Source organism: Triturus cristatus, chromosome 9, assembly GCF_964204655.1.
Source record: "Triturus cristatus chromosome 9, aTriCri1.1, whole genome shotgun sequence".
NCBI classification, from domain to species: Eukaryota; Metazoa; Chordata; class Amphibia; order Caudata; family Salamandridae; genus Triturus; species Triturus cristatus.
In genome coordinates, this window is record NC_140592.1 from 340,756,362 (window position 1) to 340,781,777 (window position 25,416).

The window sequence follows — 25,416 nt, forward strand, 5'->3', positions numbered from 1 at the left end:
GGTGGTGATGTGCTGGTGTTGTGGTGCACTGATGCAGAGGTGGTGATGTGTTGATGCTGGAGTGGTGCTGTGGTGGTGTTGAGTGATGCTGAGGAGATTCAGCTCTGGTGTTAAGGTGGTGCTGAGTGATGCTGTGGTGGCGCAAGTGATGCTGTGCTAGTGCTGAGTGATGCTGTGATAGTACTAAGTTGTGCTGAGGTGGTGGTGCTATAACTGCTGCATTTAAGGGGATTTTTTTTGTTAAAGCTCTACGTTGTCACTGAAATTTTCACCTAACTAATACGTCACGTTAACCTTTGTGTTTTTCTGTAAAATATGTATAGATATCCTTTGTAGGTGGCCAAGCCAATTTCATCTGTGGTAAAATGTGTACCTTCTCTTAAAATTCACTTCTAGGGTTTACATCATGGGCACTCACAAACATTTTCCGAAGGGCCAAAAGGTTTGGTCTGTGGCGTGACCGAGGGCTGCATTGATGCCAGCAGGGTGGCGGTCATGGCATGGGAGGTGTAAAGTGGGCATAGGGGAAGTGACGCATGTACATATAGTGGTTGACTTGTACCTGGGATAAATCCTGGCTTTCCCACTTAACCAAATTGTGTGATCCTAGGCTACTGTTGTATTTTACTTTGCCTCCTTTTTCTTCATTTTCACATATAAGAAGACCTCGAAATACAGGACTTTAGGACGTGCGTCGAACAAAACCTTCTTGTGTTTGATTTAATAAACTATAATGTTGTCCATGTATAATAGCAACCCAGGACCGACAGAGGGTGCACATAACAACTGGCATGCCTCTTAGTTCACTATTGGCATTGTTGTCAGGGTGACAGGAGGCATGAATGTTTCTAAATTCATGTTTGAAAACTGTCACTTTAAAAAGAATTACTGTAACGCGTCTGCATGTTAATGAAATACACTATTTTGAATTTTGAAGGGATTTTTACACTTTGTTGCAAGAGGTCTCCAGAATTTAAGCTGTTCCTAAAGTTGAGTGGTGCATGACACCTTCTGTGCTGCTTTTTTAACTTCATTTCCACTGTAAATAAATGCTTGTCGTTTATTTTTATATTTTTATGAATATTGGTGCTTTGTAAAACAAACAGCAGCCTAGTGCTGCTGTTCAACCGGGGGCTTCGAGTAAAGGTCAGGGCGTACTATGAGTATTGATGGGTTACACTGAGTGGGAAAATCATGCTGCTGTTTCACGCCCTGTGTAAAGAAAGGGGTTTTGCAAACGTAAGTGTGAGTCCATGTGCATTAACTTGTGAATGAAACAGTTGTTTTATTGACTCCAGTGCAGTCGGCTGGCACTGTCCAAATGACAAGAAATGTTAATACAAAAAACAGTAAACAAGTGTAACCAAGCTACAGTGGTAAAAGAAGACTTGACCACGATAACAGATGGAGCGATGTCAGTGCTTAATTTGTAAAAAAAAAAACCTTAAGTGCCAGGACGCTCGTCAGAGGGTGCCACAACAACTTGCTCCACCCATTGTGTCTGCCAGTGAGGCAAAGGACAGTACTAACTATCACACTCCTACAAGGCTACAGTGGTAAAAGAAGACTTGACCACGATCACAGATGGAGCGATGTCAGTAGTTAATTTGTAAAAAAAAAAAAAAAAATTAAGACTGGTAATCAGATTCTTGACGTCGAAAGGCACCCCTGCAGTCTCCGACCCTGCGTCTTGGTGACCTAATCCTGAAGTGTCCTGACATCGAGAGACATCTCTACTTACCAGCCCAGCTGTTGGTTCCTCCCGTAAGACTTCCTGCACCGAGTCTGCAGCTAAAATCCAAAGATGACAACCCCCATAGGATTGCATTGGGCTCCTGACACCGTCTAAGCACCCTGCACCCAGCTGCTCCTGTGCCGCTGGTGGTGTATTCTTGGTACTAACTTAGACCCCCTGTGCCCTCACCTTAACCCCAGGAGCTTGCCTCCCAAGACCAAGTGGCCTACCCATGAGCAGCCCCAACCTAGGTGCATCATTGGCTAACATTGGCGCCCTGCACTCTGCACCCAGCCGCCCTAGTGCTGCTGGTGGTGCACCTTGAGTACCAACCTGAACCATAGAGAACCTTGATTCTGCCGCCCAAAACTCAGCTACCATAACCGTTTACATACCTGCTAACCTAGCACTTAGTTTTTCTCCATAGGATTGTATGGGGGATTTTCTCTGAAAAATGTTCTGTGTTATCTTATACTGTAACAAAAGTAATTTAGTGTCTTCAAAGAGTTAACCAGCTTGCCAATGTACTACAATGCCCAAACTGTGTGATTAGTTAATTTTGAGCAAAAGTAGAAAAGTAACTGAAAGGTAACTAAAAAGTATTCTTAAGTAATTACGAATATTCTGAAGATCCTACAACCCATTTTCTTGATCGCAAAGTAATTTTGTTGCTCCTACAAAACCAGTACACACTGTATCTTGAAAAGTATCATTGTATTTAAAGTATCACTTACCTGCTACAGAGTAAATCTTGGTTCTGGTAATAAAAATAACAAAGTACAACTTTATATACAAACAATTGGTCTGGATTCAGTCTTTGAGTGTGTGACATCATTTCTTGCTTAAGTGTGTACAACAAATGCTTAACACTACTCTCTGATAAGCCTGACTGCTCAACCACACTACCGCAAAACAGAGTAAGGTATTATCTACATTGCACACTATACCTTACTTTGGTATAGTATATACATAGCCAGCTTCCACTATGGGGGTATTGTGCTGGTGCTGAGAAGATGCTGTGGTGGGGCTGTACTGGTGCTGAGTTCGTGACATGCTGGTGTGGAGGTGGTTCTGCTTTGATGCTTAGGTTGTGCTGTAGTGGTGTTGAATGATGCTGAGGAAATGCTGAGGTGGTGCTGGGTGATACTGTGGTGGTGCTGAGGTGGTGGTGCTGCGCTAGCGCTCAGGTGGTGCTGAGTGATGCTGTGATGAGATGCTGCTACACTGATGCTGAGTTGGTGCTGCGCTGATGCTGAAGTTGTGCTGTGTTGGTGGTGTTGCACTGATGCAGATGTGGTGCCGAGCTGATGCTGTGCTAATGCTGAGGTAGTGCTGAGTTATCCTGTGTTGGTGCTGTGCTGCTACTGCGCTGATGCTGAAGTTGTGCTGCATTGGTGCTGAATTGCTGTTGAGGTGGGGCTGCGCTAGTGCTCAGGTAGGGCTGTGCGGATGGTGGTGGTACATTGATGTGGAGGCTGTGCTGTGCTGATGTTGAGGTGATGCTGCGCTGGTGCTGAGTTGGTGCTGCTCCGATGCTGAGTTTGTGCTGCACTGGTGGTGGTGCACTGATGAGGAGGTGGTGCTGTGCTGATAATGAGATGGTACTGTGCTGATGCTGAGGTGGTGATGAGGGATGCTGAGGTGGTGGTGCTGGGCTGGTGCTCATGTGGTACTGAGCTGGTGCTCAGGTGGTGCTGAGTGATGCTGAGATGGTGCTGTGCTGAGGTGAAGCTGCGCTGATGCTGAGGTGGTGCTGCGCTGATGCTGAAGTGGTATGGCATTGGTGCTAAATTGCTGCTGAGGTGGGGCTGCCTTGGTGCTGAGGTAGGGCTGCCCTGGTGGTGGTGGTGCATTGATGTGGAGGTAGTGCTGTGTAGATGCTGAGATGTTGCTGATGTTGAGGCAATGCTGCCCTGAAGCTGTGCTGGTGCTGAGGTAGTGCTGCTCTGATGCTGAGTTAGTGCTGCACTGGTGGTGGTGGCGCACTGATGAGGTGGTGCTGTTCTGATGTTGAGATGGTGCTGTGCTGATACGAAGGTGGTGCTGTGGTGGTGCTCAGGTGATGCTGAATGACACTGAGGTGTGATGAGTGATGCTGAGATGGTGATGAGGCATCCTGAGGTGGTGAAGTCATGCTGAGGTGGTGGTGTTGCGCTAGTGCTCAGGTAGTGTTCAGTTGGTGCCCAGGTGGTGATGAGTGATTGTAAGTTGGTGCTGTTATGAGATGCTGCTAAGCTGATGCTGAGTTAGTGTTGCACTGATGCTGAAGTGGTGCTGGATTGGAGGTGTTGTACTGATGCAGAGGTGGTGCTGAGCTGATGCTGTGCTGATACTGAGGTGGTACTGAGTGATGCTGTGTTGATTCTGAGGTGGTGCTGAGTGATGCTGTGTTGGTGATGTGCTTATGCAGACGTTGTGCTGCATTGGTGCTGAACTGCTCTTAGGTGGGGCTACACTGGTGACGGTGGTGCTTTGATGTGGAGGTGGTACTGTGCAGATGCTGGGATGGTGCTGTGCTGATGTTGAGGTGATGCTGCACTGATGCTGAGGTGGTGCAGCTCTGATGCTGAGTTCATGCTGCACTGGTGTTGGTGCTCTGATGAGGAGGTGGTGCTGTTCTGATGCCGAGATGGTGCCGTGCTGATGCTGAGGTGGTGTTGTGGTGATGTTCAGGTGATTCTGAGTGATACTGAGGTGGTGCTGAGGGATGCTGAAGTGGTGGTGCTGTGGTGGTGCTCAATGGTGCTGAGCTGGTGCTCAGGTGTTCAGGTGGTGCTGAGCTGGAGCTCAGATGCTGCTAAGTGATGCTGAGTTAATGCTGTGCTGATGCTGAGGTGGTGCTGTGCTGATGCTGAATTGCTGCTGAGGTGGGGTTGCACTGGAGCTGAGGTGGGGCTGCACTGGTGGTGGTGCACTGATGCAGAGGTGGTGCTGTGCTGATGTTGAGATGGCATTGTGCTGATGTTGGGGTGGTGCTGCACTGCTGTGGTGGTGATGCTGCGCTGGTGCTGAGGTGTGCTGCACTGGTGGTGGTGCAATGATGAGGAGGTGGTGCTGTGCTGATGCTGAGGTGATACTGTGGAGGTGCTCAGGTGGTGCTGTGCTGATGCTGAAGGGGTGCTGCTCTGATGCTGAAGTGGTGCTTAGTGATACTAAATTGGTGCTGAGGAGGTGATGTGCCTGTGCAGAGGTAGTGCTTAGGTGGTACTGAGAGATTCTGAGGTGGTGCTCAGTGGTGCTAAGGTGGTGCTGAGTGATGTTTTGGTGGTGCTCAAATGGTGCAGTGCTGATGCTCAGGTGGTGCTGAGTGATGCTGAGTTGGTGCTGCACTGATGCTGTGGTTGGGCTGCACTAGTGCTGCGCTGGTGGCAATGCACTGATGGGGAGGTGGTGCTGATACTGAGGTCGTTCTGTGGTGGTGTTGAGTGATGCTGAAGAGATGCTGTGCTCGTGCTGAGGTGGTGCTGATATGGAGGTGGTGCTGTGCTGATGCTAAGATGGCACGGTGCTGATGTTGAGGTAGTGCAGCACTGATGTTGAGGTAGTGCAGCACGGATGCTGAAGTGGTGCTGAGGAGGTGCTCCACTGGTACGGAGGTGGTGCTTCACTGGTGCTGAGGGGGTTGTGTGCTTTTGCAGAGGTGGTGCTCAAGTGGTGCTGAGTTATACTGAGGCGGTGCTGAGTGATGCTGAGGAGGTTCTGAGTGATGCTTTGGTGGTTCTCAGGTGATGCTGTGCTGGTGCTCAGGTGGTGCTGAGTGATGCTAAGTTGGTGCTGTGCTGGTGCTGAGGTGATGCTCCACTGGTGCTGAGGTGGTGCTGCACTAATGCTGAAGTGGTGCTGTGGTGGTGCCTAGGTGGTGCTGCACTGGGATTGGGTTTCACTGGTGCGGAGTTGGTGCTGCGCTGGTGGTGGTGCACTGATGGGGAGGGGGTGCTGCCGTAGTGCTCATGTGGTGCTGTGCTAATGCTGAGTGGGTGTTGCTCTGATGCTGAGGTGGTGATGCTGCACTGAAGCTGAGGCAGTGCTGCACTGGTAGTGAGGTGGTGCTGCAGTTGTGCAGAGGTGGTGCTGTGCTAGGGCTGAGGTGGTGCTGGTGCTGTACTGGTGCTGAGCTGGTCCTGCAATGGTGCTGAGGTGGTGATGTGCTAGGGTTGAGTGAGGCTGAGATGGTGATGTGCTGGTGTTGTGGTGCACTGATGCAGAGGTGGCGATGTGTTGATGCTGGAGTGGTGCTGTGGTGGTGTTGAGTGATGCTGAGGAGATTCAGCTCTGGTGTTAAGGTAGTGCTGAGTGATGCTGTGGTGGCGCAAGTGATGCTGTGCTAGTGCTGAGTGATGCTGTAATAGTACTAAGATGTGCTGAGGTGGTTGTGCTGCACTGGTGCTTAGAGATGCTGAGTTGGTGCTGGGCTGAGGTGATGCTGCGCTGATGCTGAAGTGGTGCTGTGTTGGTGCTGAGGTTTGGTTGTGCTGGTGGTGGTGCACTAATGCAGAGGTGGTGCTATGATGATGCTGAGATGATGATGTGCTGATATTGAGGTGGTGCTGTGCTGATGCTCAGGTGGTGCTGTGCTTATTCTGAGGTCGTGCTGAGGTGGTGATTGATGCTGTGGTGGTGTTGAGAGATGCTGTGGTGATGCAAGGTAATACTGAGGTTGTGCTGCTGCTCTGGTGCTCAGGTGGGGGTGAGCTGTGCTCAGGTGGTGCTGATTTGTTACTGCGCTGAGATGCTGCTGCGCTGATGCTGAGGTGCTGCTGCATTGGTGCTGAGTTACTGCTGAGGTGGGCCTACACTAGTCGTGGTATACTGATACGGAGGTGGTGCTGTGCTGATACTGAGGTGGTGAAGCGCTGATGCTGACGTGGTGCTGTGCTGTTGATGAGTTGGTGCTGCAGTGGTGGTGGTGCACTGATGAGGAGACAATGCTGTACTGATGGTGAGATAGTGCTGTGCTGATGCTGAGGTGATGCTGTGGTGATGCTGAGGTGGTGCAGCGCTGATGCTGAAGTGGTGCTGTGCTGAGGGAGTGCTGCACTGGTGCTGCACTGATGCTGAGGTAGTGGTGTTCGTGTGCGGAGGTGGTGCTCAGGTGGTGCTGAGTGATACTGAGAGGTGCTGAGTGATGCTGAGGGGGTTCTGAGTGATGCTGTGCTCAGGTGGTGCTGAGGGATTCTAATTTGAAGCTATGCTGGTGCTGAGGTGATGCTGCACTGATTTTGAGATGGTGCTGCATTGGTGCTGAGGTGGTGCTGCGTTCGTGCTGCGCTGATGCTGTGGTTGGGCTGCCCTGTTGCTGAGTTGGTGCTGTGCAGGTAGTGGTGCACTCATGTTGTACCACCCAAAAATTACAGATTGTGCAAAATTGCGCAGCATGCTTGCTCCTCAACATTCCCAATAGTCTATCGGCTAAACCTGCACTTGCTACTCTTCACTGGCTTCCTATTCAGGAGAGGATTCAGTTTAAGGCGCTGTACAAGGCACATAAAGCACTATCAGGCAAGGGATCGCCCATTATCCATGCCATCATTTTGCCCTACCGTTCCAACAGGGTCTTGAGGTCAGATAACAAACACCTGGCGGCAGTACCGAAAATCAGAAGATCACAGAGTGGAGGGCGTCTCTTTTCATATAATGTTGCTAAACTATGGAACCGCCTTCCCCTCCAGATCCGTCTTGAGCCAAAGTATCTGATCTTTCGAAAACAAATTAAACCCGTTCTGTTTCCCTAAATATTGCTCGGAGTTTTTGATTGCACTGCTAGTAGCCCTGGGATGCCCTCGGGTAACCATGCGCTTTAGAAATGCTGATTCATTCATTCATTCACTCATGGGGAGGATGTGCTGTGCTGATGCTGAGGTGGTGCTGTGGTGGTGTTGAGTGATCCTGAAGAGATGCTGCGCTCGTGCTGAGGTGGTGCTAAGTGATGCTGTGGTGGCGCTGTGTGCTGCTGTGCTCGTGCTGTGCTGATTCTGAGGTGGTGATGCTGCACTGATACTGAGGTGGTGCTGCACTGGTGCAGAGGTGCTGCTGTGCTAGGGCTGAAGTGGTGCGCTGGTGCTGAGCTGATGCTGTGCTGGTGATGAGTTGGTGCTGCGCTGGTGCTCAGTTGATGCTGCACTGGGGTGGAGTGATGCTGAGGCGGTGTTGTGCTGGTGTTGTGATGGTGCTCAGTTGCTGCTGAATGATGCTTAGGTGGTGCTGCGGTGATGCTGCTGAAGTAGTGCTGACTGACTGGTACTGGAGTGGTGCTGTGCAGATGCTGCGATGTTGCTATGATGGTGCTGATGTGGTCTTGCACTGTCTACTAGCCAGATATATTGTTGAGTAACCTCACATTACATGCGCGTTTAGAGACCACTAGGAGGCATCCCTTGATATTGGTTGTATTTCAGCAACGATTGAGACCTAAAAGAAAGTATCAAAAGTTGAAATCACATAACTTAAAGCTGCTTCCATTTTCATAAAACAGAGCAACAACAGCATGTTTACCTCTTTAATCATATCCAAATAATCATGCTGTCAAAAGCACTTGTGAAACCAAAGACAGTGGAAAACAAGATGAGGACATGGTTTGCAGCCCTTGGCTGAGCGTGTTCGGAAAGCCAAAACAAACCCAGGCAAAATAAAAAGTAGTGTGCCGAAACTAACTTATATGGCCGATAGTGAAGTGATCCAGGTAACAGGGCTAGTCTCCAGGGCATTACCAAAACAGCAAAAGGAGGAACAAATGTAAACTATTTACCAATGAAAACAAAGGAATTTCAAAAGGCACATGAAAGAATGAATTGAATTGGACGGGCGTGCTGAAAGCCCATACAGTAGATACAGCATGTCTTGAGAGATAGCACATGCGCTGCGTAGGTGAGACCTAAAAGGGGACGGGGTGTGCGGCATAATTAATGTCAAAACTGTGTATGGCGGATGCGTGAGTTATAGTTACTGTAGGGCCCTGGTTATAGTTATTAGAGATAACTATAACTGCTGCATTTAAGGGGATTTTTTTTGTTAAAGCTCTACGTTGTCACTGAAATTTTCACCTAATACGTCACGTTAACCTTTGTGTTTTTCTGTAAAATATGTATAGATATCCTTTGTAGGTGGCCAAGCCAATTTCATCTGTGGTACAATGTGTACCTTCTCTTAAAATTCACTTCTAGGGTTTACATCATGGGCACTCACAAACATTTTCCGAAGGGCCAAAAGGTTTGGTCTGTGGCGTGACCGAGGGTTGCATTGATGCCAGCAGGGTAGCGTCATGGCGTGGAAGGTGTAAAGTGGGCATAGGGGAAGTGACGCATGTACATATAGTGATTGAATTGCACCTGGGATAAATCCTGGCTTTCCCACTTAACCAAATTGTGTGATCCTAGGCTACTGTTGTATTTTACTTTGCCTCCTTTTTCTTCATTTTCACATATAATAAGTCCTCGAAATACAGGACTTTAGGACGCGTGTCGAACAAAACCTTCTTGTGTTTCATTTAATAAACTATAATGTTGTCCATGTATGATAGCAACCCATGACCGACAGAGGGTGCACATAACAACTGGCATGCCTCTTAGTTCACTATTGGCATTGTTGTCATGGTGACAGGCGGCATGAATGTTTCTAAATTCATGTTTGAAAACTGTCACTTTAAAAAGAATTACTGTAACGCGTCTGCATGTTAATGAAATACACTATTTTGAATTTTGAAGGGATTTTTACACTTTGTTGCAAGATGTCTCCAGAATTGAAGCTGTTCCTAAAGTTGAGTGGTGCATGACACCTTCTGTGCTGCTTTTTTAACTTCATTTCCACTGTAAATAAATGCTTCTCGTTTATTTTATATTTTTATGAATATTGGTGCTTTGTAAAACAAACAGCAGCCTAGTGCTGCTGTTCAACCGGGGGCTTCGAGTAAAGGTCAGGGCGTACTATGAGTATCGATGGGTTACACTGGGTGGGAAAATCATGCTGCTGTTTCACGCCCTGTGTAAAGAAAGGGGTTTTACAAACGTAAGTGTGAGTCCATGTGCATTAACTTGTGTATGAAACAGTTGTTTTATTGACTCCAGTGCAGTCGGCTGGCACTGTCCAAATGACAAGAAATGTTAATACAAAAAACAGTAAACAAGTGTAACCAAGCTACAGTGGTAAAAGAAGACTTGACCACGATAACAGATGGTGCGATGTCAGTGCTTAATTTGTAAAAAAAAAAAAAAAAAATAAGTGCCAGGACGCTCGTCAGAGGGTGCCACAGCAACTTGCCCCACCCATTGTGTCTGCCAGTGAGGCAAAGGACAGTACTAACTATAAACACTCCTACAAGGCTACAGTGGTAAAAGAAGACTTGACCACGATCACAGATGGAGCGATGTCAGTGCTTAATTTGTAAACCAAAAAAAACGCAAGTGCCAGGACGCTCGTCAGAGGGTGCCACGGCAGCTTGCTCCACCCATTGTGTCTACCAGTGAGGCAAATGACAGTACTAACCATCACAGTCCTACATGTGTGACAATTCAGACTATTCAGGCCCTCAAAGCTATAAGAGTGGATTGGGGGGGAGGGGGTGGAAGGTATTAGCTATTTTAATGTACATTGTATTAATAATAAACTGTTAATTTGCTAATTTAGAAAGACAGCGCCACCATGTGGCAGACTAACATGGGTGCTGGTGTTGACAATCAATTTCTGGTGCAGAGCACAGGAAATCCCGGCTCAAATTAAGCACCAGGACATAAATCAAGGAAGTGGTGGCAAAAAGCCACGATCTTTGACCGAGGGAGACATGAAAGATCGAGCAAATAGAAAAGCTTCCCTTGTATATAATACTCGGGGTGAATTATGGTATGTTATACAAAGTCTTAAGTGCAACAAATACCTCGAGAGGTGTACCGGTGCTAACCAGAGCTCAGAATGACAAAAAAGACACTTTACTGATAAAAAGCCAGGTAGGTTTTCGAGGCTTTCCTGAAATGTAATAATAGGGGAATCTCATGAAGAGCACAAAGAAGCTCTTCTGAAGTTTGGCAGCCCTGGCGGAGAATAATTTACCGCCAACGCGAGCCCGCCTGGTGGCACCTGCGATGTGTGGAGACAGAGGACGGGCGAGTTGCATCATCCCGTGGCGACAATGACAAGAAGCCTGAAGTGGGGGTCGCGAGGGCCGAATGTGTGCGCGCGCGAGGGGCACACTTTGTCATGGCCGTGTGAAGTGCACACATCAGCTGGAATCTTTCGCTGTGACTATCCTCCCTCTTTTCACGTCCACTTGTTTGAGACACAAGAGGGTGGGGGCGGGGGGGGGGGGTTGCTGGAGGGCGAGAGAGTACAGTAGAAGAGGGAAGACATAGATAAACGACGCGCAGATGTGAATTTTGGCAGGGACGATGAAGGGCAGTTCCACGATTAGAGAGAGGGGCGTGATTTGAGGGTAGTAGCCTAAGTAAATGCTTGGTTGGAAATAAGGGTGCCGGTAAAAGATGGGGCGAGTAATGACGACAGGAAAGGGAAAAGAGACAAGTTGAAAGAAAGCATGAAAGGAGAAGGGACGGGGATGGTTTCAAAAGCGTAGGACGAATAAGAGGACAAAGTAAATATGGTGGAAGGTCATGGAGCAAGTGAAAGAAGTTAGTTGAGTCGGGGAGCAACAGGGGTGAGAGAGAAAGTCAGGGAGGAAAAGGTAGGCCAACTGGAAGCGGGTCCGGGACAGTGAGCCTGGGAGGGAAACCAGCCTGATTGAAAGATAGATTAAATCTCCTGGCGGGGAAGCTATTCAGCTCCTGGAAAGCGAAAAGCATTCTGGTCTACTCCCCTCTCCTCCTCCCTGTGTGAAAGTAACTATTTCTCCTCCCCCCGCCCCCTTCTCCGGTCCCCGGACGCCACTCAACCCCAGCCTCGTTTAGGAGCAGGCCCGCCGCTCACCTTGCACGCTGCCTTTATTTTTATTTCACTTTCTGCCGCTGCTCTCGGTTTTCTTTTGCGGGGGCGGGGGGTTTGCCCTCCCCGCCCTACACGTAGGTCCCGCCCCGTGCACCACCCTCCCCTGGGCTTTCACTTGCCATCCCTGTGGCTCACTGTGCCCGGGCTGCTGTGGCATCCACAGTGCAGAGGAGGCGGTGGTCCGCGCTGAACAGAGAGTAAACTCCTTTCTGGGTGCCATGCTCCAGTGTCGCGCCCCACCTTCCGGAGAGACTCGACCCTGACACTACCAGGATTCACTTTACTTGTTCGGGATTTCTTTGAACGCCGCTGCGTGGCTTTGATTTGATCTCGGGTGTACTTTTATTATTTATTGTTATTGTTAAATTTGTGTGCCCTGGAGGAGGGGCCGACGGGACAGGTGCAGCGCCCCCGCAGGGCTGCAGCGTCTCGCGGCGCTCCCGAGGGCACGGACCTTACAAGTGACTAAGCGCCCATCATCTGCCCCGGGAAGAGGCATCTTGGCGAAGACAACAGACGTGTGGCTGGGTGAGAGGGGAGGGTGCTGAGGACACCCGGCGCAGCCCCCCCCCCCCACCCCCCTGAGCGGGGAAAGAGGCCCTCACCGGAGGCAGCAGCGGCAGACTCAGGTGAGAGTTTCTCGGCATAGGAATGTGAGAAAGAGGCGCTGTCACCTCGAACGGCATAGCCAGGTGTCGCAGGGCGTAGTTGGGGGGGGGGGGGGGTGGCGTCTCCCAGCTCAGCAGTCTCCAGCTTTATTAAACTTTCTCTTTTCGTCCCGACCCCCTTTTTTCTCGTCTCACTCCATCATGCCTCGCTCTCCTACACATTTCTCCTCTCTTTTCTTCTCTTCATCTCTACGTTCTGTAGTCCCTCTTCCTGACTCCTGTTATCTTTCTTTGTTTCTCCCTCTCTCTCTAAATTGCATCTCTCTCCACCTTCTGTGTCCTCTTTCCTTCCACACCTCTCTTCTTTTCAGGTCTACTACTCTCTCGTCTCTGTACTCTTTACTAATCTCCAGATTTTCTTTTTTTTTTCTTCTCCCCAACTCGCCCTTCTTTTAAAATCTCCCTTTTCCTTCCCATGCCTCACCTCCTCTTCTCTGTCAGTTACCCATAGCAACACTTTCCTCTCCCTCGTTTTACCCCCTCTATCTCCTTTTTGCCCATATGTTCTCTATCGCCACCGTAGGTAGCCCTTTTCGCCTTCTCTGTGCATGCATCCACCACCCTTGACTTACCTCGGCATTTGTTATCCGGGGAGAGGATGTGGGTTACAGCCAGAGCTGCCGTCTTTGCAACTGGAAAACCAGCTCCAAGTCCCGGCGTCGGCGCAGCATCCTTTGATTCTGGGCAAATGACTCAATATCCCTGTGTTTAATGTAAGAAGTGCACATGTAAAGTCCACCAATACGCAATGTAAAACTGCGACAATAATACATTTCTGTTCTCGTCTCTCCGTTCTTTTCTTCGGTCTCTCTCCCTTAAGATTCTTTACTCCTTTACCTACGTTTCTTGTGTTGTTATAGTTTTAATGTCCCCTTCTGTCTCTGCACCTCTCCCATTTGCTCTCTATTTCTTATGATATTTTTTTCGCTGTTTAAATACCATTCGCTTTTTTTTTTTTATAAAGGTGGCTCGGTAGTTTAAGCGTTGAGGGCTGACACTTGCTTGTGAACTATAGGTCAGAAGTTCGAATCTCGAAAGGGCCACTTCAGTCTTTTATGCTTCCCAGGTCGATACCTGAGGGCCATTAAATTGGGTACTAATAATAGAAGTTTTTCTAGCACATTGAAACGACAAACCTATGGGTTTTGAGTTTCATATAAAACAAGTTAATTTAAGATGGCAATTTATTTTCTTTCTTGGCACTGCCTCTATGTCCTCTGTGACACCGGCTTTGCCCTGTTCCTCTCTCCCCTGCCTTGCACAATCTCTCTTTTCACTGGCCAATCTTTCATTTTCACTTTCAGTGTTCATCCCACTCTCGTCTCTTCGCCGCCCCGCTTTCTCCCGCCCGCAGACCGACCTGCTCCTCTCCCACTCATCGGACTCTGACCTGCGCGTTTCTTTTCTCCCTCTCCCCTCACGCACTCACCTCCCACTCTTAGCTTTGCTACGTATTTCGTGGTTTTGGTGTGAAAAAACACGGCTGTATTGTATTTCAACATTTACATAGCGCAAACTACCCCATGTGGGGCGCCGAAGCGCTTGCCCACATGGGTAGCACGCTGCGCCGTGTAGTTGGAATTCCTTGTTCGGTACTGCCGCAGAAGAGCCAGGCAGTAACACCCCATAGCCGCCCCCTCAATTCTGAGTGAAGCAACCCCACCACTAGTTTACCCACTATAACAGATTGTCTGCCTCTCTGCGAACCCCGAAGGGGCGGGCCCCTGGCCCCACCCTTTAATTAGAGAATCTAATTACAGGACACGAGTCACATTAAACGCCCTGGAAGTGATGTTTTCCCCATAAAGGGCGGTTTAGTTGAGTCGCGCGCCGCAGAAATAACCGCGTCACGTTATTTCCAGAAGCGGTTCTTTTCTCTGACCTAGAACTTGCTCTGGGTCAGAGCGTCCTGGCGCGGGTGGCTCGAGACATCCCACCGCAGCGCTATACAGACTGCATTACACCTGAGTTATTTCTGCCTCTGGCTCCCCTGTGTCCTTTTCTTCTCAGTCCCAATTGAAGACAGTTGCTTGCAGCTCAGTGATGCTCCCTGGCACCCAGCGATGGAACATACTATGCTTTTGCACCTGGCGAATTCAGGCACTATATAGAGTTTCGGACCGTCCTAAACGTGGCGGGTGCCTGTTCGTGCTGGGTGGGGCGTAGCTACCATTGGTGCAGCAGGTGCAGTGGCACCGGGGCTCTTTGAACCCTGATAATTGCTGTATTTTACTACCCCAGCAGTAGTCAAAGGAGGCGTTTTCCTTGCCTGTACCAGGGCCCATGGCATCCTTGCTACTCTACTGATGGGTTTCGAATGATATTGATTACCTGGCAGTGTGTAATTGTAATTGCATTTGTATAGCACTTACTACACCAGACGAGGCTTCGAAGCGCTCTTTGGCGAATAGCACACTGCTCCGGAACCCAAAAAGGATTAGTGGTGAATTAGTATTATTAGATTAATTCGAACAGTGTGTTGGTCTCTTTTTCGCTAGTAGTGTTCCTGGTGTCTGATTGTATGTCAGACACTATGTGGTGGTTCAGGTCCGGTTGTTTTGTTGTATAGTAGGATCCGATGGTCGGTAGCTACACTGGACCTCATTATGAGTCAGGCGGAGCGGAAATAACTCCCGTGGGTCATTTTTAGGTCTCGCCTGACCCAGCGCATGCGCTGGTCTGGTGAGACTTATTGAGAGGGCTCCAAAAAGTGCTACTAGGCCAGCCTAGAGCTACAGTGCATGTCCGCGGGCGCGCACGCCACGCTTTACCGCGATTACTTTCACTTTCACGGCCGCACGGCCGCTTTGATGTTTGATCATGATCGCGATCACTTTCACAGCCGCTTTGCATAGCCAAAAGGTCTCGCTTTTGGGACCTTATAAGTATTTAGTTATGCAACTGTTGCATGGCTAAACACTTATAAGGTCCCAAAGGCGAGACCTATTGGCTATGCCAATGCTTGTTTCACTTCCTGATATGAGGGAGAACAAGACCCAGTTTTACTGTTCAGTAATTCTGCATGGTAGAATCAGCAGTCCAGTATCCGTTTCCATATTTTTTTTTCTGACTGGTGGTGGCCTACAGTTCTCGCGCCAGAGAGCATCTTTCTTTTCCCTGTCTCGTAGTGTCCATTGGTCTTTGGGTGTCTGATTGTGACTGTTAGTATTTGATTTCATTATAGTGTCAATATATCTCTGCAATTACCTGTTGGCCTCTGCTGATCTGTCTTGTAAAGTTGGATGTTCTCTGTTTGTTTGTCACTGTCTTTTGTCCTTGATTGTTTAGTAAAATCCTTTAGGTGTAGTCTGTTACTGTATGTTTGTTTGGTAGTGTCTTTGGTCTCTGGATATTTGGTATAGTTGCATATTTGCTAGCTGACTAGTCTTTTCTTTTGGTCTTTCGTTGCCTGATAAAGTTCTTTTGCGCTGTCCGTGGTTTTTGCATTATTCTTTGGTCTCTGGTTGTCTGTGAACACACATTTGGATCCCTGGGTGTTTCTTAAAGCCCATTTGTCTCTGATTGTCTGGTACTGGACATTAGTCTCTGGTGTCTAGTAGTTTCAGTTGTGGCGGTGTCTAAAACTATTGTTCTCTAGCTCTCAGACATAGTCCATTGCCTATTTGTCCTAATGAGTTAATTAGTATCTGGTTCTTTGGCATTGTCCATTAGTCTCTGGTTATTTGATATTGTTGATTGGCCACTGTGAACTGTCATTCTACATTAGTCTCTTTCTGGTATTGCTCATATATCTATGGTTGTCCAGAACAGTGTCTCCATCCCAGGTAATTTCAATGTACGTTGTTTTAAGATTGTCCATTGGTTCTGGTTCTCTGGTGCTGTGCATTACTACAAGGGGTTCACTGCTCTTTGGTTGTATGTTATTGTCCGTTGTTCTCTGCTTGTCTGGTAGTATCTGCTTGTATCTGGTTGTCTGATACTGTCATTTTGTTGAAGTTCTCTGTTAGTGTGTGTTTCATTTCAAGTTGTCTGGTATTATCCATTGATCTCTTGGTGTCTGTGGCCATAGGTCTCTGTTTTTTTTAATCCCAGCTACAAGAGCATGGTTTACCTAGAAGTACCTAAAATTGTTGTGGGTTAAAGTTTGCCCATGCTTGTCTGTTTTTTCCATATGTGGTGTTTGATAGCTCATTGCATGTTGTGCCGGGTCTGGACACTGTAGGGGCCTATGTTCGACCTCATGGCCAGAGGATCAAATCCCAGCGGGTCAACTCAGCCTTTCATCCTTCCGAGGTCGATAAAATGAGTACTATTGAGTTGGGTAAAAATAAACATCTGTTATGCAGCACCAAGATACCCTTGGGTGCACGTGTGCTTTACAAATACTTATGTTATTGTTCTCTTTGTGATATTGAAAGTATATAGTGGATTCCTTTTGAATGCCAGTGTCAATTGGCCTTTGTTTGTTCGTTAATGTCTGCTGGCCCTGTTGCTTCTATGTTGTAAAAGCCACTGATTATTAACTGGTGTCATTTGGTTTCAATTTTCCCGATAGGGTTTCAGTGTCTAGTTGGGTTCATTAATCTCTGTTTGTCTGGTTGTACCTTATAGTCTGGTTCCTTTCTGCCAGTTTCCTATTTCATGTGACGTCTCATTTCAAGTTTCTGAATATCTGGTAGTGTTCATTGTTCTCTGGTTGTCAAGTAATGTTTAGTCACCAACCCCTGGATGTCTTGTGGTTTTAGAGTATCGGTTGTTCTCTTTTACACCAGTAGTATCATTGTCACTAGTTATAGGATTTTGTTGATCTCTGGTTGTCAGAAAGTTATTCTTGCTTCATATCTGATGATGTCTGTTGGTCTTAGAAATGCTGCTAATTTCCATTATTTTATGACTGTCTGGTATTGCTCATTGGTCTTTGAGCATCTGACAATGTCATTTACTCTGCTGTTTTATAGTGTCCTTTATTCTCTGATTGTTTTGTAGTTTTAATCATATTTGTAGAAAGGCTTGGTGGTTTTAAGATGTTGTTTTCTGGTTTGCATCTTTGTTCTGTTAGTTTTCTGGTTGCTTGTAATATGATTATATATGTTGTTCTTTGACTGCCCACATGTGTTTGGCTCATTGGCTATCTAGTACCTCTAGCTAGTTTTTGGTTTCTTTTGTAGCTTTATTTGAGTGTCTATTAGTATCAGATGCTCACTGGGTGCCTGTGTTCTGGACTGTGTTGTCCCTTGAGTGTTTAGTATTTCACTATCTGATAGTGTTTGAATGTCATTGCCTGAAACTGTCTGTCGTCTTTGAGTTTGTGATCGTGTCTGTTGTTTGACTGTCTTATAGCATCTTTTGGTCATTGAGTGAATGATAGCAGGTTGATATTTGATGGTCTAAAAGCATCTGTTAATCTTTGAGTCTACGGTGATGTTAGAGGATTCTCTAATATTTATGATGAACTTTGAGTGGTCTTATCTAATAATTTGGGAATACCTTTTAATGTGTGTTTACATTTCCAATATCTGATAGTATCTTTTGGCCTTTGAATGTCTCATAGTTTGTCAGACATTTGATGTCTTTTTAAAAGTTGGTCTTGGAGCATTTCATTGTGTCTGGTGTCACTGTTTGATGGTGTATCGTCTTAGAAGTGTACAATAGAGTTAGTGGGTTTTATATCAGTATATTGTGGTCGAACTATTGATCCGCATAAATACTGCCTCTACAATATCTACTAAGACTATATAGCCTAAGTATGTATATAGTATTAAAAATAGATTTGCTACTCTTAACTCTACATACCATAACAATATAGTGTCAGCTGATATTCTGAATGCAATATTTGTGCGGGTGGATATTTCGACAATGATATAGTGGTATAAGAATGTGTATTCAACTTCTTTTTCTGCCGCCTTTATTTTCGTAACAGGCAACAACTCACTTTTTTGTATATATTTTATAACACCCTGCATCTATTTTGAATCCTCGTGCTTCTATTTGAGGTTGGCAATCCACTAATTAAATTTCCCTGGATGCTCAGTTCAGGATTCTCCATATTTGGACCTGGGCAGCGGGTCGTGGATCAGCACACATTTCTGTAAATTCTAATATTTCAGCTTTCTGTATGTGCCATCACCAGGCTGATGCAATCTCCAGCTGGAGATCTTTCCCCTTCATTGGTGCTTTTTTTGCACCCTTTGAGCATATCATTTCAATAGTCTGTCATGCCTGTCTAGCAGCAGTAACAGTTCATTTTTTTTATTATGGATCTCTTGTTTTTCTTGTTTCCTTTCCTCCAGCAGCACTGTTCTTATTGTTTCTGTTGTTATTTCTTATTCTTTCTTTGTCTTACTTCCCAATAATTTCTTCCCCTGCCTCCGTCAACCTCGACTCTCACCCTGGTACTCAACCAACCTCTCGTCCACTTCGATTCTTTCCGTCTGCGTTTTTAAAGTTTGTCATTCTAATTTCTGTCTGTAATGTTCTACTTACTTGGTTGTGCATCCAAAGTGGGAGGGCTGCATTTTTGGCAAAGTTCAGTAACTAGATTTATGTCCTATCACTTTTGGGAGGATTCATTGCTCTTGGAAAGTGCCTTGGCCAGGTACCAGGACGTGTGCGTGCAGGTAATGTGCAGATTTATAGGACACCCTTTCCCTCCAACCCTTCCCAGCTAGCCCCTCTAGGACTGAATGGACCCAAAGGACAGGTCCTGGCACAGATATATGCAACCCTTCGCTTTCAGGCATTAATGTCTCAGAGTCTAGAACCAGGGGTCAAAAGGCTTTCAGATAAAGACAGTCTGAACTTACAAGATTTGAACAAATGTACGAATAACCTTCACCTAAAATAATTTCTTGGCCCAGAGACAAGGCAAGGAGATACCATGCCCATCATCTACAGGAATGGTTCGGAAACTTGGTACCTGCGATATAAAGCTCTTCAATTGCAGAAAATAATGGGCCTTATGAACCCTTCACCTGCATTAATATATACGTTTTAAGGCTAGGAACAGGGATACAGCACCCTTTGCCTAAAGGAAATTCTGGGGCCCGGTGCCAGGAATAACGATAAACAGAACTTCATCTATAGAAGGTTATGGGCTTAGACTTTTCCTTTAGGCATGGAGATGCAGAGCCTTTCATTTACTGAAATTGATGGGTTCCAAGACTTGGCACGGAGATCCAAAGATCTTCACTAGCTGGACTTTATGAACTTCAAGGCTTATCATAGCGGAATGGATACTTTTGCGTATAGAAATTAAAAAACTGATCGGCTCTGGTTCTTGGACTCATATATATGAGGGGCAAGATGTACAGAAAATTTCAGGTGTAAGTCCCCATCAAGGACAACTCATTAAAGTCTTACCACTATCAGATTAGCCTGAGATCCTTTCTCATGTCCTCAAACCAACCTCACGCTAGGCACTCTTGAGAAAGTGTTTCAAACCTTCTTCATATATGTCGGTGTTTTAAATGTGCAAGCTGTCCCAGGCCCTAGACGTAGGTAAAGAACAAAAGCACGGTGTGCGTGTGCACACGCTGCAATGTACTTCAATGGCCACTGGCCCTAGCTCTGTTGTCTTTGCCCCCTGGATGCCGTCCAACATCAGAAAGCCCTTGCTGGTATTGCCGCCTCGCCAGGTGAATCTATTGTTTTTGACCCTGCATCTGGTTCCTAGAATAGGTTGATGACTATTAATAATTCAAAAGCAGAGATTTATTGGTCTTGTAAGGTGATCATGGTGTTAGTGTGATGTATCAGACTTTCTGGAGTAGGTCGGTATTAGTTGTCGTCTTTTCTGCCTTTGGGCATGGGGGAATGGTTGTTTGCATGGGGGTGGGATTGTGTAGTGCTATGTAAAGAAGATTTTTGGGGATTTTACAAATTATCAAGATAAAATACTTGCCTTCTTCACACACCGGGTAAGGGCCTCAGATTAAGTAGCCTAAAGTTGGCAGAGGTCATAGGTGACATGCTCTTGGTCCTCCCTGTCAGCTCCCTTGAGGTCCATGGTGTGGGAGGATGTGAAGGTGCATGCATGGTTTGCCTGGAACATTCCCCCAAAGATAGCTTCTTGAGGGCATTTTGGGTACTTAACACAATCTATTTTCCCAGAAGCCTGTGTAGAGTCAGCCCGTAGGTTTTGTCTGGTAGGATGTTTTTGTGTTTGATGTATGTCCAATTCAGTGGCAATGCCAACTTCTAAGGTTCATGTTTGCTTTGTGCGTGTTTCATTGTGCTATTTAAACTCGTTTGTGAATTTTGAGTAGCTGTGATATAGCTTAATGTTTTCCCTATGATGCTTTGTGGTCGAGTTCCTTTCAAGCAGGAAGTGGGTCTGTGTTCTCACCAGTTCCGCAGTTCCACCTCCCTAAAAAAGAGAAGACAAAATCTCCCTGGGTATATGCTCCAATTCCCCCTGCCCTAAAACCATTGTTGATGATCTCCACAAAGAGGCCAAGTCCACAGAGAGGCCAAGCAATGAAAGGGAATCACTCCACCGAAAGAGGAGGTGCTCCTGGTTTGGCACAGACATAGAAGGCTGCTGCAAGGAAATATCCCGGTTTGCCACTCTTGCTTCTGAAGTTGGCAAAAGTTGGTTAGTTAGGGGCATATCAACAAGGGCTTTATCTCTGCTTTTTTGGCTTTAAAAGCCAAAAAAGCAGAGATAAAACTAGCGTCCTATCAACAACAGGGTGCTAACACGCAAATTTGCATGTTAGCACCCTTTTACTCTACGCTTCCCCTTGCATCTCTAATGAGATGCAAAGGGGGCGTTCCAGAGTAAAATAATAGGAGAAATGTCGCTAAGCGACATTTCTCCTATTATCAAGAATGTCGCTAACACTGTTAGAGACAAAAAAAGCAGCGCTAACCGCGGTTAACGCTGCTTTTTTACGTCTGGTATTTTTGAGACTTAGCCATGATATCCTATGGAAGGAGGATATCATGGCTAAGTTTGCCTGTCCCTATCAACAAGGTAACGTGAGATTATCGCTGGGTTTCCAGCGATAATCTCACGTTAGCCTGTTAGCGTGAGGATTTTTATCGCTATTGAGATAAGCGTTGCTAATAGCACGCTATCTCAGCGATTAAAATTCACGCTAGCCGACGATAATTATCCTAGCGCTAAGTGCGCTTAGAGATAATCATCGCCGGTTGTTGTTGATATGCCCCATAGTTCGTTGGGCGGACTGTAAGGCGTGTCTCCGATTTACAAACCGTCCTGGGCGACTCAGACTTTCATCCTATTCATAGCGAGCTGCTGCTACAGTATTTTATTGCTTGATAAGGAGTGAGTGGGGAAACTGTATAAACATTTTTCTATACAGATTGAAAAGTATTGGGTAAGATAGTGTGTGATTTCATATATGTTTATAAAGCATCTCATAATGTTGGCAAATGGCACAGGTTTGCCCCGCACAGCGGCAGTGATCCAAGTGGTATCATGAGTCTCACTGTGCCAGGGTTCAAGATGAGTCACTGCCGCGTGGGAGGGAGGGGTTGGTGGGGTGGGGGTGGGGTAGTTATCTTTTTTGCTGTTCCTGATTTTCATCCTTCGGTTGCCTGCTTGTCGTTGAAGTCCTCGTCAGCGATGGTCGTGTACCACCCACCCACTTTAGGGAATTTTGGAAGGGTCGCATCGGCGTATAGGGCAGTCTGGCAGTCACCTGGTCCAGTAGGTCAGTGTATATAGACGGGTTTTTGAACCGATTTTATGGTCTGGAGGGCATGTTTTTACAATTGACTTCCATGATAGTAGCACACACAGTTCTTACAGCAAGCACAAAAGCCTGCACTCTCACATCCCTTTCAAAGCACCTATATGCACAGCGTGTCCTTTGCAGGTGTAAATATGTCTTGATTTAGTTCTTTAGCAATTTGATTCGCTAATGGTGGCCGCTTTCAATTCATGCCTGGGCCTATTTTGTAACCTAGTCCGACGAGTCTGTGTCCTGTCCCTTAAATGCCGCTCCATTTTGGGGGTACTTTTCGCGACCTACAGTCTGGAAGTAGCTCGGGGGAACCATGGAGGGGTCAAGGAATGGCGGAGTCGCATGGGTTGACTGGGCAGTGGAGTTTCACAAGCTTCTATTGGCGCAGCAGTCGCAGTGGCACCGAGGCTCGTAGGCCCCCTCTGAGCCGTGGTTTTTGCTGTATTTCACAGTTCAAACAGCCGCCGTGGGGAGGGGGTATTTCCTCATTCTCTGAAGTTCTCTGAAGGAGTATGGGAGACATTTTCCCCACATCTGCGGACTGATTTCCAACCTCGAGTACATCTCAAGCAGAGCCAATTTACGTTAAATAAGTTGCCTCCAAATTCACGATTTTCACCTGAGAAACTCTGCAGGTTGACTGAAGTTGCACCATTCCATTGACCTTTGCTCAAGATGTAATTAAGGTTTCCCGCCCCTTCCGCTAGGTTACATTTCTCCTGCAGTTTGCGCATAATGTAAAATACAGTATAATTACACCTGCCCGCGGCAATGAATGGTAGATTCCCAGAGTGCTGCCGCCCGGCGGGGCACATGCGTCATTTCACATTCCCCTCCATTCTTGAGCAGTGCGCGCTCAGCCAGTCTTAAAGGTCACAGCAGATGCGCGCGCTTATCTCTCAGATCTCGTCCCCGCACCTCAGAGTAACATTTACTGCCGTGGGAAGCCGGGGCGTTTACCTTCCTGTGGGGGCAGATATGCGAACGATGAAGGGCACCAATGTGCTAACGCGAACTTTCCAATGAGTCGCAAGCGGCGAACAGAGGACTTTAGTTACCGTGACACCCTGGGTGGCGAGCACAGTGCAGAACCAGGGCAGGTTCTCGTCTGTCCGTGTGGTAACAATAAACTTCCGTTACAAATAGCGCCGACCTACAAATAGCGCCGACCTACTCTACTGTGTGAACACGAGCGCTACAAGTACGCTTCCTATCTCATGTTAGCGCAGTCTATTTCCTGAGCCAGAGGCAGGGCCTATGTCTAGGAGCGTGGCAATCAATAGTGCATCAGGTGCAGTAGCACCTGGGCCCAGTGGTGAAGGGGTGCCTGTTTGCATCCTACTTGCCGCTGTTTTCTCTACCGAACTATGCTATGGGGAAGGGAGGGCACAATTTTCTTGGTTTGTATTAGGATCCATGATGCCCTTGCTACGCCACTGCCCGCTTACCCTCTAATGGCCATTCTGTACGCTTATGCCCTTAAATCAATGTCGGGTATAACACGCTGCGTGAGATGATGGGTGAAGGTATACATGTGACAGACGGAAGGATGTCTGACATTAGTAGTAGGACAGTGTCATTGTACGTGACCTGACAGTGGGCAGACAGTGAATACCACAGAGGGACGGCTGTCTCATATTGAGTCAGTGTACCAGTGACATGTCTAATCTGACTAGGAGGTCATATTAAGGGTGTTTAAATATCAGGCATTTACACTGTCTTAACGGTAAAATTCTTCCTCTCTCTCACCCATCATCTCACCTACAGTTAGACAGAGTGTAAGCAAATGCCTCTTTTTGCAGGTTTACCCCCACATTTCTGGACTGTTGCTGCTGGTTTTTTGGCTCTTAGAGTGCATTGAGGCCTGCTAACCAGACCTCCGTGCCAGTGTTCTAACCCCTTACAAAGTGTATGTCGAATTGGCTACCCCCAATTGGCAGAGACTGGCTTACTTATATGTCCCTAGTACAGGGTACAGGTGCGCATGTTATGCACAGCATCCAGGGAATCTTTGAGCTTCTCCCATCTCCTGAATCCGCAGCATCAGGACCAGTCCACTGAAGTCTATGGTGGTGATGCTGTAAAGTTTTGAACTGGACTTGAAAATGCTTTAGTGGCCCGGTAGCTGCCAAATACACCTTTTTGGCCCCTAGACCTTCTCCCTGTCGGATTTGGTCGCCCAAGCTGTGTCCAAGTAGTCAAACCCAACTCTTATAAACCTTTAAAAAGTTTGCCCGCTTTACGGCTACCAATGCTTGTTTGTGGTTGAATTGAGATTTAAGTTTTCTTTAAAATTATGTATCTCCTCAACGTGGTGGATTTTGCTCATCTGAGACTCTAAAATATTAATAAAAATATGATCTATTTTTAAAATTAGTGTTGGATTTCTTTTGTTTCAGTTGGTTTCCTTATTTCGTTGTTTGGTTCTGTTAAATGCTTTACACTAGTTTCTTTGTTAAAGCCTTGCTGCTCGCAGCCATAGATACCCAAGGTTGACTGTTTTTGCAAGAGTACTACACTGTAATGCCACACATCCATACCATATAATACACCCACACCTTCACACAGAGGAATACCAATGTCCACCCTGACAGATCGCTGATCATCCCCCCTCCAATTGTGTTCAGGACCATAAAATCTCAGTATAGACAACCCTGTGTGGTAACCAGCATAGTGAACTGTGAACAGAGTGGATCAAAGCTGCCACCATACTGCCAACCATATATCTCACACTTTCCCATACACACTGATAGAAACACTTCCCATGCTGAAAAACAAGATCACCCTTGAAACACACACCCTACATGGCACAGTGTACCCATGTCAGTAAGTGGGTGTAGTAAGCTCTATATAAATGGGGGTAGTAAGCAGCCGCGGTCGGTAGTGGGAGTAGCTGCCAGGCAGTGATGTGGGGAGGGGCAGGGTGGGGGGTAGTAAACTATGGATTACGGAGGTTTACAGGTAAGTAAACATATAAATTAATAAAAACGAATTTCGTTGCTTGTACTGCATCGCATTTGGGGATGCGGTGCACGCAACGAAATTCGTTTTTATTAATTTATATGTTTACCTACCTGTAAACCTCCGTAATCCATAGTTTGCTAACCCGCACCCTGCCCCTCCACCGCCCCACGTCACTGCCCGGCAGCTACTCCCACTACCGACCGCAGCTGGTAGTAAGCTCTATATAAATGTTACAATAAATACAATCTTCCCACTAAGAACCATTACCAGTGAAAGACTGCTGGTCTGATTTGGGCGTGGCATAACCCATCCATTCCACCTCTAATAAAGCAAATGGGAGGTGCTGGGATGGTGCAGGTAGGTCTACACTAGGGTTGAAACCCCTTTTCTTCTCTCACATTGGAAGCATACAGTGTCTTACATGTAAAAGTGCCACACCCAACTGCACCAA

At 46.8% G+C, this 25,416-nt stretch overlaps 1 protein-coding gene across 3 annotated transcripts in view; it reads left to right on the plus strand.

Annotated features, from left to right (window-relative positions):
* The window catches only part of SEMA3B (semaphorin 3B), a 427,981-nt gene that overhangs the window by 198,337 nt on the left and 204,228 nt on the right, over positions 1-25,416 (plus strand). The window contains exon 1 of one of the 3 annotated variants that reach the window (XM_085625086.1): positions 11,794-12,291. The exons of the other annotated variants lie outside the window; for them this stretch is intronic. The gene's annotated coding sequence lies outside the window, so the exon portion shown is untranslated. Of the gene's footprint in view, positions 1-11,793; positions 12,292-25,416 lie in introns of those variants that run through there. 3 annotated transcript variants of the gene reach the window in all.